The sequence below is a fragment of the Rutidosis leptorrhynchoides genome, chromosome 2 (assembly GCF_046630445.1).
Source record: "Rutidosis leptorrhynchoides isolate AG116_Rl617_1_P2 chromosome 2, CSIRO_AGI_Rlap_v1, whole genome shotgun sequence".
In the NCBI taxonomy this organism is placed as follows: Eukaryota; Viridiplantae; Streptophyta; class Magnoliopsida; order Asterales; family Asteraceae; genus Rutidosis; species Rutidosis leptorrhynchoides.
Genome location: NC_092334.1, coordinates 353,640,198 through 353,655,118, shown reverse-complemented (window position 1 = coordinate 353,655,118; position 14,921 = coordinate 353,640,198). Strand labels below are relative to the sequence as shown.

The 14,921-nt window shown below is 34.3% G+C and overlaps 1 non-coding gene across 1 annotated transcript; it reads left to right on the top strand.

The window, feature by feature from the left end:
- The first annotated feature begins 3,517 nt into the window (after positions 1 to 3,517).
- Positions 3,518 to 3,624, top strand: LOC139894781 (small nucleolar RNA R71). The gene has a single exon (XR_011775265.1). It is a non-coding gene; the product is annotated as a small nucleolar RNA R71 (small nucleolar RNA).
- Positions 3,625 to 14,921: the final 11,297 nt, after the last annotated feature.

Below are 14,921 nucleotides of genomic sequence, written 5' to 3'. Positions count from 1 at the left end.
AGTGGGTAGTCAGTATATAAGACTAGGGCTGTTCTTTATTATCAGAGAGCACTAGATTCTCATACAACTACTGCGTTACTAGTAAAGTTTAACGGCGGCTATTAAACCAAGTGTATAAGTCTTGTACTATTTAAAAACTGAAAGAATTTAATCCCTTCCCATACTTAAGATCTTGCAATGCCCTCATTTGCAAGAAATCAGTAGCAATTTAAATTATTGAGGGTGATTAGCGTAAAAAAATGATTAAATTTTACCAAAGTTTCCAAACATATTGTCGTTTGTTTTGAATGATAAATGGTGCACTTCATTTGTTCATTCCGTCTGTTGTTACATCACATTTGTTTTTCGTTTTGTCGTCAAAATTAGTAGCTTTTGCTGAACTTAATGCCAGTCTTTGAAATTGCGCTGTTTTACCCTGTTGTGTACATGAAATAAAATACATACAATACAAATATCAACATGCATGGTAATTTGAAATGGGACTTAATATCCCACTTTCAAATTACAAAAATGAAATATTAGTACAAAATAATAAAAATATTAAACATTACATAAAAGTATCAAAATGTTAAATGTTTAACATAAATAGATAAAAATAATAAAAGATAAGAAATCACCAATGGAACACTATTGATTTGGATAGGGATTCCAGTTCATATCATCGTTCGGGTTCCATGGTTGGTGATAGGTGTTCTGGTAGGCTTGATTGGGGTCGTACAGGTCAAAGGGTGGTCGCATGGGCTGATGTGGTGGATAGTAAGCAGGTCGAGTCGGGATGTAGTTATTTGGTACCTAATATGATAGCTGGCTCATGATTTGGTGCTGATGAACTTGCCAGCTATCGTGTTGGCGTCGCCTGGAAGTCTCATATTCATTCGCGGCTTGCCACTGCTCATACCGATAATGCCTATCCTCATTACTCATTTCCACCTCATCTATACGCTGAAAAACGTCAGTAAAACTATCCCTAATGACATCCCTGATGTCATCTGCTTCCTCCATTTCCTCATCCGAACCCCTCTCTACCTGTGGATGGGTGCCATGATATGGTATTGGCATATTATGCCTCGGTTTTAGTACCTTTCCACCCTGATAAACCTGCAAGCCTATGCTCTCGGCTTGCTCCTCAACTACCATCATTGGACCCCCGTGTTCCCTATCTACACCTAAGTACTCTCCAATAAGAGTAACAAAAATACCTCCTCCTATTATTCCCCCGTCCTGTATACCTTCCACAACTTTGGACAAATAATACCCAACACAGTAGGGAATATTAACAAAGCCTCTAGTGTCTCGAATGCACTTAAGGTAAAATAAATCGTTTAGAGTCATTTTCTCCTTATTTTTACCTCTTTATGTAATCGAGTTAGCTAAAAATCTATGTATTATACGAAGCTCTGCTTTGTTAATATCTAAATAGGAGTGTCTTCCTGCCCGTGTAAACACATTAAAATTTGACATACGCCTCCATACGGCGTTAGCGTCAAAATTTCTATCTACCCTCTCACCATGATAAATTAAAGTTATACAATCAGGTGATAATAATTCAGTGGGGGTGTAAATCTGTAAAGCTCTAGCCATGTCTATCATAGACATCCTGTACATCCTACCTCCAAGTAAAAACCTAAGAAAACCCTTATCTTCTAACCTATCTACGTCCTTATTTAAAGCTATAGTAGTCATTAGCTCAACACACCACTCCTTATATACAGGCCCACGAGTGGTAAATAAACGTTCCCTATCAGTAAAAGAAGAGGTGCCATACCTTTGGATTAGATGCTGTCTAACTGAGTTAGCTAGGCTGACCCTTACCAAAGGCTCCCAATCTATTACCCTTGGTACTTCTACACTTTTGGTCCAAAGCTTAAATTTGTTACTTTGGTACGTCGGGTAATCTCTCCAACTTCTATCAAACCTTAGATTGGGGTGTAACTCCTCTTCATGAATTCTCGAGTGTTCTATTACATGGTGAATGGGAAATACTACGTAGGAAATAAAAAATTGTGGTTCTGGTTCATAGTATAGCACGTGTTGATTATAATGTTGTTGTTGTTCAGGTTGTGGTTCCGGTTGTGGTTCTTGATCAGGTTCTTGTTCAGGTCGTCTAGACGATGATGCACTGTCTGTATCTGATCGATCTGCTAGTTGTATGCTTATTCTTGTTGGTTTCAATTCTCCTAGGTCTAGTTTAGCCTATAATGAATACGACATTAAATTTATACTAGCACCTAAGTCTGCCAATGCTTCTATTGAACTAAGACTAACCAGAAAACATGGAATTGTGAAACTTCCTGGATCTGAGAGTTTTTCTGGTAGTTTATTCAACAGCACTGAAGAACAATTAGCATTCATTGTAACAGCCGATAGTTCTTCCATTTTCTTTCTATTTGTGATAAGATCTTTCAGGAATTTAGCATACCTTGGCATTCCTGAAATCACATCAATGAAAGGAAGATTGACATTTATTTGTTTAAACATATCCAAGAATTTTAATTGCTCGACTTCAAGTCTTTCTTTTCTCATTTTACTCGGGTAAGGAAGCGGTGGTTGGTATGGTTTAACATAAGGCTTAGCCTTAACTGTGTTATCTTCATTAACCTTTTCAACTACCGGTTCTTTTTCCTTTTCTTAATCAGATTGTGATTCTTGTGGAGTAAGAATAGAGTCATCAGAATTTATATGCATTTCAGGTGGTTTAAGTGTAATACCACTTCTTGTTAGCTTTAGCTGTTTCATTCCGGGGGTTAGCATTTGTATCGCTGGGTAGACTCCCCGATTTTCTTTCACCTATCAACCTTGCTAGGTTACTTCTTGTTCCAGATTCTGAATAGAAGCTTGTTGATTTCTAAATGCTTGAGCATTATGTTCATTGGTTTGTTTCTGAGATGTGAAAAATTGAGTTTGAGATTCAACTAGCTTTGACATCATGTCTTCTAAATTTATCTTTTTATCATCGGTTTGTGGTGGTTTATTTTGAAAAATAGGTCTTTGCTGATTGTAAGTATTGTTAGATACTTGTTGATTGCTAGGACCTTGTTGGTTGTTGTATGGAACATTTCGGTTATAATTCTGATTGTAGTTTGGTCTTGGCGGTTGATAATTACTTTGATAATTATTTCCAGGCCTTTGGTTCATGTATGAAATATTCTCTCGTTGTTCCATTGTTTATTCAATAGTGAGACAATCTTTTGTCAAATGTGGTCCTCTACACTGCTCACAACTAATTCGTATTGCGTGAATATCCTTAGTCATCTTTTCCATTCGTCTCTCGAAAGCATCTAAGTTTGCGGAAATGGAATCAAAGTCATGGCTAGAATCGGCTCTAGCCGCTTTAGATGATCTAACGATGTCTTTTTCTTGATGTCACTCATGTGAGTGGGAAGCAGTGTTATCAATAATTTTGTAAGCTTCAGTTGCGGTTTTCTTCATAATGGAACCACCAGCTGCTATATCGATGTCTTTTCGTGTAGTAATATCGCATCCTTGGTAGAATATTTGTACTATTTGATAAGTGTCTAAACCATGTTGAGGACATCCTCTTAACAACTTTCCAAATCTTGTCCATGCTTCATATAAAGTTTCATTTGGCTTTTGTGTGAACGTAACAATTTCTCCTTGAAGTCTCACGGCTTTAGATGCCAGAAAGAATTGTTTAAGAAATTTTTCAACTAACACATTCCATGTATCAATCGCCCCTTCAGGTAACGATTCTAACCAATCTTTGGCTTCTCCCTTTATAGTCCAGGGAAATAACATGAGATAAATCTGTTCATCCTCAACTTCTCTGATTTTGAATAGAGTACAGATCCTATTAAAAGTTCAAAGATGTTCGTTTGGATCTTCCTTCGGCGCACCACTAAATTGGCATTGATTAGTTACCATGCGTAGGATTTGTCCTTTGATTTCATAATCTGGCGCATTAATGTCTGGTTGAGTAATTGTGTGACCTTGGCCAGTGCGTTTAGCTCTCATTCGGTATTCCATACTTAGAGGTTCCAGATTATTCATGACTGAATTTGTTGAATCTAAATCACTAGAGGATTCTGATTTAATGGTTTCTTCTTCAACAATCTATGGATGAGTGATTTGTGGTTCAGGAGGAATGATTAGTGGTTCAGGATATCTGAATTGTCCCTGAATATCCTCCGGGTTCTCAATTGTGAGGTCGGGTTCAAAAAATGGATTATCGAAAATTTGAATTGGAGTACTTGGTTGACTAGATGACGATTCTAAAGAAAAATCAACGGCGACAATATTGGCTAGATGTCTTGATCGAGTTACAGGTGGTGTGAAATGTCCCGTTCTTATTGATTAAAAACGTTCCATATTAATTGATTTCGTTGCGAGGTTTTGACCTCTATATGAGACGTTTTTCAAAGACTGCATTCATTTTTAAAACAAACCATAACCTTTATTTCATAAATAAAGGTTTAAAAAACTTTACGTAGATTATCAAATAATGATAATCTAAAATATCCTGTTTACACACGACCATTACATAATGGTTTATAATACAAATATGTTACATCGAAATCAGTTTCTTGAATGCAGTTTTTACACAATATCATACAAACATGGACTCCAAATCTTGTCCTTATTTTAGTATGCAACAGCGGAAGCTCTTAGTATTCACCTGAGAATAAACATGCTTTAAACGTCAACAAAAATGTTGGTGAGTTATAGGTTTAACCTATATATATCAAATCGTAACAATAGACCACAAGATTTCATATTTCAATACACATCCCATACATAGAGATAAAAATCATTCATATGGTGAACACCTGGTAACCGACATTAACAAGATGCATATATAAGAATATCCCCATCATTCCGGGACACCCTTCGGATATGATATAAATTTCGAAGTACTAAAGCATCCGGTACTTTGGATGGGTTTTGTTAGGCCCAATAGATCTATCTTTAGGATTCGCGTCAATTAGGGTGTCTGTTCCCTAATTCTTAGATTACCAGACTTAATAAAAAGGGGCATATTCGATTTCGATAATTCAACCATAGAATATAGTTTCACGTACTTGTGTCTATTTTGTAAATCATTTATAAAACCTGCATGTATTCTCATCCCAAAAATATTAGATTTTAAAAGTGGGACTATAACTCACTTTCACAGATTTTTACTTCGTCGGGAAGTAAGACTTGGCCACTGGTTAATTCATGAACCTATAACAATATATACATATATATCAAAGTATGTTCAAAATATATTTACAACACTTTTAATATATTTTGATGTTTTAAGTTTATTAAGTCAGCTGTCCTCGTTAGTAACCTACAACTAGTTGTCCACAGTTAGATGTACAGAAATAAATCGATAAATATTATCTTGAATCAATCCACGACCCAGTGTATACGTATCTCAATATTGATCACAACTCAAACTATATATATTTTGGAATCAACCTCAACCCTGTATAGCTAACTCCAACATTCACATATAGAGTGTCTATGGTTGTTCCGAAATATATATAGATGTGTCGACATGATAGGTCGAAACATTATATACGTGTCTATGGTATCTCAAGATTATATAATATACAATACAAGTTGATTAAGTTATGGTTGGAATAGATTTGTTACCAATTTTCACGTAGCTAAAATGAGAAAAATTATCCAATCTTGTTTTACCCATAACTTCTTCATTTTAAATCCGTTTTGAGTGAATCAAATTGCTATGGTTTCATATCGAACTCTATTTTATGAATCTAAATAGAAAAAGTATAGGTTTATAGTCGGAAAAATAAGTTACAAGTTGTTTTTGTAAAGGTAGTCATTTCAGTCGAAAGAACGACGTCTAGATGACCATTTTAGAAAACATACCTCCACTTTGAGTTTAACCATAATTTTTGGATATAGTTTCATGTTCATAATAAAAATCATTTTCTCAGAATATCAACTTTTAAATCAAAGTTTATCATATTTTTTAATTAACTAACCCAAAACAGCCCGCGGTGTTACTACAACGGCGTAAATCCGATTTTACGGTGTTTTTCGTGTTTCCAGGTTTTAAATCATTAAGTTAGCATATCATATAGATATAGAACATGTGTTTAGTTGATTTTAAAATTCAAGTTAGAAGGATTAACTTTTATTTGCAAACAAGTTTAGAATTAACTAAACTATGTTCTAGTGATTACAAGTTTAAACCTTCGAATAAGATAGCTTTATATGTATGAATCAAATGATGTTATGAACATCATTACTACCTCAAGTTCCTTAGATAAACCTACTGGAAATGAAAAAAATAGATCTAGCTTCAAAGGATCCTTGGATGGCTTGAAAGTTCTTGAAGCAGAATCATGACACGAAAACAATTTCAAGTAAGATTTCCACTCGAAATAAGATTGTTATAGTTATAGAAATTGAATTAAAGTTTGAATATGATTATTACCTTGTATTAGAAAGATAACATACTGTAAGTAACAAAGGTTTCTTGATCTTGGATGATTACTTGGAATGGATTTAGAAAACTTGGAAGTAAACTTGCAATCTTGGAAGTATTCTTGATTTTATGAAACTAGAACTTTTGGAATTTATGAAGAACACTTAGAACTTGAAGATAGAACTTGAGAGAGATCAATTAGATGAAGAAAATTGAAGAATGAAAGTGTTTGTAGGTGTTTTTGGTCGTTGGTGTATGGATTAGATATAAAGGATATGTAATTTTGTTTTCATGTAAATAAGTCATGAATGATTACTCATATTTTTGTAATTTTATGAGATATTTCATGCTAGTTGCCAAATGATGGTTCCCACATGTGTTAGGTGACTCACATGGGCTGCTAAGAGTTAATCATTGGAGTGTATATATGATGTTGTAGCGTGAGGGTACGAAATAGTATTAATTTTACTACGAAATACTACAAAATATTACACAAGTTTTAATTATTTTACGGATGGATATACCTAAACCTTGCTACAACACTTATAGGCAGTGTACCTAATCGTAGAGTAGTGTAGTTTTTAGTAAGTCCGGTTCGTTCCACAGGGAGCTCGTGAAGTTTAACGCTATATTTTTATAAAACTATATTTTTACAAAAATATATAAATATAAGTAGTATTATTATTATTATAAAAGGGGGTTTTTACCGTTTAGTGACCGGTTTGTCGATTCTATATTTTAAGCGCAAAGATAAATGACGATAATTAAAGTGCGTAAAATAATGACAATAAATAAAATGACAGTAAATAAAATGACAGTAAATAAAGATACGATGAGAAATACAATAAAAGAATTATGCTTATTTAAACTTCCGTAATCATGATGTTTGACGTGTTGATTTTAATTTATTACCATGGGTTAATTGTCCTTTGTCCTGGTTTATTTGATACGTCTATCTGGTTTTTGTCCATAATAGTCCATCGGTCATAAATATAAAGTGCGAGTATCCTCGTCAAATTACCCTTATACCCGAAGTCAAATATTCCAACTGATTAAGGATTTAAACTGTGACGCGGTTATCACTTCTGTCAACAATTACACCAGTTATCACTGTATGTAATCCACCCCTGTTTTAATTAGTTTATGAATATTAATTCATCCACTTGATCAGAATGAATAATCAATTACCCAACCCAATTGATTAATTAAATGATTATAACAGATTCCATATGAACGTCACTAAATAGGACAACCATAATCATTATTAATTATTAGGTTAATTAATTTGAAGATAGGTTCGACCGACTCCAATGAGTTGTCACTCAATTAGACAATACCCCCCATCTATTAATAGTCAATAGTCCAATTTCCACAAGTGTCGTTCTTTTGTCCAAACCCCAATTATGGTACAAAGCCCAATTACCCAATTTTAGTAATTAGCCCAACATCATGATTACTTCATTTTAAATAAGCATAATAATAACTTAGCTACGAGACATTAATATAAAAAGGTTGAACATAACTTACAATGATTAAAAATAGCGTAGCGTTACACGGACAGAATTTCGACTTACATACTCAAAAGATCTCTATCATAAATCTTATTATTATCATAATTTAAAATTAAAATTAAGATTATTGTTATATCTGATTACATTAACATTATGATAGAGAATTATAAATATAGATATTGATATTTGATATAGAAAAGTAAGAAAAAGATAGAAAAAAATGATCGAAGAAAAAAAAAAAAAGTCGTCCCAAATTTTGATCGTAAATCATCGCTTTTATAGCGAAATTAGAAATTGAATTTTCATTTACGACCCCTGAACTATGCTCAATTAACAACTTTTTATTATTTAATATTATTCTTATTATGAATTATTTAAATATTATATTTTATTCTTGTGCATAGTTGACTCGTAATTTTTACACCGTTGCGTCGAGCGCTGAAAGTTGGTTCATGCCTCGGTTCCGGATTTTCGAACGCCCTTTCGTACAATTTTATATCGTGTACTTTGCGTTTTGTAACTTGTACTCTTGTCATTTTTAGACGTTCTTCATCAATAATTTGAACCTTTTTGATTGTATCTTGTACTTTTGAGCTTTTTGGACCTTTGCGTCTTCAAATCTTCGTTTTCGCCTTTTGTCTTCGCACTTATTTAAAATAAACGAATATTACTCGAAAATGGAACAATTGCAACTAAAATCTTGTCTTTCTTGGGGGATTTTGCTATGAAATATATGTTCCTTTTTAGCCTTATCAATATCCCCACACTTGAGCGTTGCTTGTCCTCAAGCAATACAGTCTTGAAATAATATAATACATCACACGAATCACTTCTTTATTCTTCACACTTTGTACATCAGTGATTTTGATAGAGCGGTATAAACAATGATATTAACAATAGAACCATGGTTAAAGGTGGGTGTGTCATCCACAGTTGTCTCGGGTTTAGGTCAACGACACTTGCAATCAAATAGCCGATTTACTTTCGGTTTCCAAAGCAAAGTGCACATTTGAAAGGCGGTTTACAGTCCCACATGACTATAAAAATTTAGATCCTTTAGGAAATAGGATCTTTATGAAAACATTTGATCTTTTGAAAATTCAATCTAGCTTTTACCCTAGATAAGTTTTCTGATTTGATCCACCATTGGTGTTGCAAAATATATTTGTGGATCAATATTTTGGCTAAAAACATTTAGGTTCGTGTAATCCACTGCTATCCCGGTATCGGAAAGCACACATCCAGTTTACTTGTTCCGTATATTACCTTTCGGCAAACTACCGTCCGGTTGTAAAGGAAAGCGATGAACAAGAAACTGTTAAGGCAATGTCTAATGACATGCTTTTGGTTATGGTCTTTTAACGTGTCAGATGCTAGAACTATCCTTGGTAGGAGCGATAGTAAAGATCATCCTATGATTTTTAGGTCTGGCACAAGGTCCTGTCTCCGACCATGCTATGCAACCACCGTTCTTACGGTTGACACCCGATTTGGTTCAGGTGACCTAATGAATTCCAGGTGAATTCCTAGGATTTTACGTTCAATGGTAATGAACGCATTGAAAATGGATTTTCAGAAAACAAATCGGTTTGCAATTTTGATCAAAATATTTTCTCGTTCAAGCTCGAGTTTAGATATCATTGAATTCCATGAGTTTGAATTCTCAATCTTTAAGGTCAATCTCTAGGATTGAGTAATATCAGTCTTAAAAGCTGATTTTTAATCTTTAAGGAGATTATCCTTTCTGGGGATCTGATTCATTAGTCTTATCAAGCTAATTTGCACGGTGCCCCCCCATTGTACGAGATAAATCCTTCTCATGGTTAGGATAAATCTGACCACATGGCGACCCTGTTTGATGCTGAGGTCCGTGGATTTCCTGCTGATTTTAGAGATGACTTTTCTAGATTTTTCGTCAACCTACAGCTGGTCTAGACGACAACTTCATGACCTAAATCAAGAAGCGCGTTTCTTTTTCGGAAGACTTTACTTCCTTTTAATGATGGAATTGATTCATCGTGTAGATCCATCTTTCTTACAGTAAATCGGGTAAAACTGATTAAAATCGTCCAAAGCAAAAGTACCTGCAATAATCTTGTACAAAAATATGTGATATATGTTTTAAATTGAATAACTTGGTACATTCTTCCCACACTTAGTTTCTTTCTTTGCCTTTTTATTTTCTTCTATTTCATTTTAAATGAATTCAAGCGTTTTAGGGTGTTTCTCAATTTATGTCCTTTTCGAGGTAACGATAATTTCGGTATTATCACCTAGTTTTCATCGTTCATAAATATGTATAAACATGATTTTGAGTTCATTTAATTGAAAATTTTTCAAATTTTCACAAAATTTGGCAAATAAACTAAGTATAAACCCGAGAGAATTTATAACCCTTCCCCACACTTGAGATCATGCAATGCCCTCATTTGCATGAAATCAGACTACAATTATAAATTCATGAGGGTGATTAGCGTAGAAAAGTGATTAAAAATACCGAGTTTGCAAACATATTGTTATTTCACATTTGATTTTTTTTTTTTTTTTTTGCGTCTTGTCAAAATCAGTAGCTTTTGCTGAACTTCATGACAGTCTTTGAAAGTGCGCTGTTTTACCCTGTTGTGTACATAACATAAAATACAAACATATATATACATATTTTTAAAGTTTGGTACATAACCCCACGTTCAAAAATTTATAATATATAATATTTTTGGCATCCTTTAGATCAATAAAATTAAAAATAATGATAACAAAATTTGTCGCCCCGCCCTCGGGTAAAGCAATTTCGGCTCAACGACCTAGTCTTTAACTCACGACGAATTTTAGAAATCATTTTTTTAAACTTAATGAAATAAAGTAAATTTTTGTTTTTAAAATCATTCAAAACATAAATTTAAAAAGCATATTAATTTTATATAAAACCTACTAAATAAAAAGATTCAGAATGGAGGGAGAAAACTAGTTCTTTAGTGTCTGCTAGCGGAAAAGACCAATCGGGTTCCATTCTCGGAACTACACGAGAACAGAACAACTAACTCTAGATAGCATTTTCTTTTTAGAACATTTGAATCTCCCCACACTTAGGTAGCCGTGGTGTCAAAATTGTGATTAACTTCATCGTTAATTTCTCTTGGTCCATAATCAACTTGCATATCCGTGACTTTTTCTTTAAGCCAGTGCCCGGCTTCTTCCGTAATATCCCATAATTCAACTAGCTTCGCCCTTTCTTTAGGCGACAGATTGGATACTAACCGGTTACATAACTTAAAGTTCCCCTTAATTCTAGCATCAATAGCCCGTTTAAAAAGTTTCTTCATTGAACTGTTAATAACGGGGTCATTTAATTTCGTATCAATAACGGGGTTCTTTGTTATCATGTCATCATTAGGTGTTACTTCATTTTCCCCACACTTAGGCGTTTTATTATTATTAAGTATTACCGTTGGAGTTGGTAAAACCACATGGTTCTTACCAATTGTTTTTACTGGTTCAACGGTTTTGGCTGGTGGAGATTTAGACTTTCGAATCATAAAGGTGATCGATTTGTCACCACTTTTAAGTGTCATTCTTCCATTTCCTACATCAAATAACGCCTTGGTGGACGCTAAGAATGGCCGACCTAAAATTAGAGGAATGTTTGGGTCCTCTTCTATGTCAATGACAATAAATTCGACTAGAAAGGTTAAATTGCCTACTTGAACGGGTAGGTTGTCAGCAATTCCAACTGGGTGCTTAATGGTTTGATCAAAGAGTCGAACACTCATATCCGTTGGACTTAACTTACCTACACCTAATCTCTTATATAAGGAAAGAGGCATAACACTTACACTTGCACCTAAATCTGCTAGTGCATCATACATGACACAATCACTAAGTAGACAAGGAACAGTAAATTCACCCGGATCACCTACCCTAGGTGGAGGTTTTGGTGGAACTGTCTTCACCGGGTTTACTTCTACGGCTTTTGTTTCTTGTACTTTCTTATTCTTTTTCTTCTTCTTCTTTCCAGAAGTATCACAATCTTTATTACTTATTACTTGCTCATACTCAACTCCTTTTCTTGGAAACGGGATGGGTGGTTTGTATGGTGTCACCACTGGCTTTACATACTCGGATGGTGGTGGTGGTGTAACTTCTTCATTGTTACTCACATCTAAAACCTTCCCATCTTCTGGAGCTGGTTTTTCAGAATTTGTTGACATCATATTAACATTCTCTTTCCGAGGATTTACTTCAGTATTACTCGGTAGCTTTCCTTGTTCCCTCTCACTCATCATGCTAGCAAGAGTACCTACGTGTTTTTCTAGATTCAAAATGGAAGCTTGTTGAGTTCTTAATGACTGATCAAACCTCTCGTTCGTTTGGGTTTGAGTTTCAATAAATTGTGTTTGAGATTCAACTAGCTTGAATACCACGTCTTCCATATTTGACTTTTTCTCTTCAGTTTGTTGTTGTGGTTTATATAAGCCAGGTCTTTGTTGATTGAAAGTGTTGTTTTGAGTTGGTTGGTTATTCGGACCTTGTTGGTTATACCAGTTATTTTCGGGTCCTTTTGGATTGTAAAGAATGTTTTGATTTCGATTTAAGTTTAGCCTTGGCGGTTGATAATTATTTTGATAATTATTTCCCGGCCTTTGGTTCATATAGGAAACATTCTCTCGTTGTTCCATCGTTGGTTCAATGTAACAATCTTTCAATAAGTGTGGTCCACCGCATTGCTCACAACTGATTCGTATTGCGTGAATATCTTTATTCATCTTTTCCATTCGTCTTTCGAAAGCATCTATTTTTACGGAAACGGAATCAAAGTCATGGCTAGAATCGGCTCTAGCCGCTTTAGATGATCGAAAGATATCTTTTTCTTGGTGCCACTCATGCGAGTGGGAGGCTGTGTTATCAATAATTTTGTAAGCTTCAGTTGCGGTTTTCTTCATAATGGATCCACCAGCTGTTATGTCGATGTCTTTTCGTGTAGCAACGTTGACACCTTGGTAGAATATTTGTACTATTTGATAAGTGTCTAAACCGTGTTGAGGACATCCTCTCAACATCCTTCCGAATCTTGTCCACGCCTCATATAGAGTTTCATTTGGCTTTTGCGCGAACGTAACAATTTCTCCTTGAAGTCTCACGGCTTTAGATGCCGGAAAGAATTGTTTAAGAAATTTTTCAACTAAAACATCCCATGTGTCAATCGCCCCTTCAGGTAACGATTCTAACCAATCTTTGGCTTCTCCCTTTAAAGTCCAGGGAAACAACATGAGATAGATCTGCTCATCTTCCACTTCTCGGATTTTGAATAGTGTACAAATTCTTTTAAACGTACGAAGGTGTTCGTTAGGATCTTCATTCGGTGCACCACTGAATTGGCATTGGTTAGTTACCATGTGTAGAATTTGTCCTTTGATTTCATAATCTGGCGCATTAACTTCTGGCTTAATAATGGCGTGACCTTGGCCCATGCGTGTAGCTCTCATTCGGTCTTCCATACTTAGAGGTTCTAGATTTTCCATGATTGGAAGTGTTGTATCTGAATCACTAGAGGTTTCTGATTTAATGGTTTCTTTCCTCAACAATCTCTGTTTGAATGATTGGTGGTTCCGGAGGAAAGTTTAATGGTTCGGGATCTACAAACCGTTCCTGAATATTCTCCGGATTCTCAATTGTGAGGTTTGTTTCAAAAACTGGATTATCGGAAATTTGAGTTTGAGGATTTGGTCGACTTGATGACGATTCTAAAGAAAAATCAACGGCGGCGATATTCGTTAAACGATGTCTTGATCGAGTTACAGGTGGTGAACGTATGACCGGCGGTGAACGTCTTGCTCGGTGCATTCACTGAATATCCTATTAGTTTTTAAAAAGGAAAGAAAAATTATATAAGTTATCCAATCAATAGACTTTTCTGATTTTGCCCACGTTTCGAATAGCCAAAAGATGCAGCAGAGAGGCAGGATTCGTTTGGTCTCAATATAATTGAGGACTGTTTGGCTCCAATAACCCGGTCCACGTACAAATCCAACTATTACTACGAACCAGAAAATTTTGATGTCTATCAATTTAACCACTTAAAATAAATTTTCGTAATTTTAAGAAATTTAGAGAAGAAGTAGAAAAAATTCTAAGTCCTAAAAACTAGAATGGCGAGAAATAAGAGAGAAAAAGATTGCGCGTCGAAAAGTGTCGAAAAATGAAAAAGACGAAGAGTGGTTTGTAAACACGCGGTTAATCCAACCTTATAACTATCACTATCTTAAAATTAAAACTACAAATAGAGATTACTAATTGGAATTGTAATTGATACATAGGTAAACGGCGTCGAAAGATAAATAAAAATAAGAAAGTAGCACGAAAAATAGCGTCGCAAAATTTTAAGGCACCTAAATCTTAGTCTAAAGAAAAAGCACTTAAGGGATTTTACGGCAAAACTAAAAATTCTAGAAGTAAAAATAATTATGGCAAAACTAAACTTAATACTAAAAGTTGTGACTGAGTCTAAAAATCTAAAGGTAATAAAACTTAAAATAATTTTTTTATAGACAAAATCTTAAAAATATATAATTTTTTAAATTTTTTTTTTCTTAAAAAAAAACGTTTTTTTTTTTTTTTTTTACGTTTTTTTTTTTTTTTTTTACGTTTTTTTTTTTTTTTTTTTTTTACAGAATTTTTTTTTTTTTTTTTTTTCAAATATAAATTAAAAATATAGTGTTTCGCCGAGTCCCCGGCAGCGGGGCCAAAAACTTGATGTTGTAGCGTGAGGGTACGAAATAGTATTAATTTTACTACGAAATACTACAAAATATTACACAAGTTTTAATTATTTTACGGATGGATATACCTAAACCTTGCTACAACACTTATAGGCAGTGTACCTAATCGTAGAGTAGTGTAGTTTTTAGTAAGTCCGGTTCGTTCCACAGGGAGCTCGTGAAGTTTAACGCTATATTTTTATAAAACTATATTTTTACAAAAATATATAAATATAAGTAGTATTATTATTATTATAA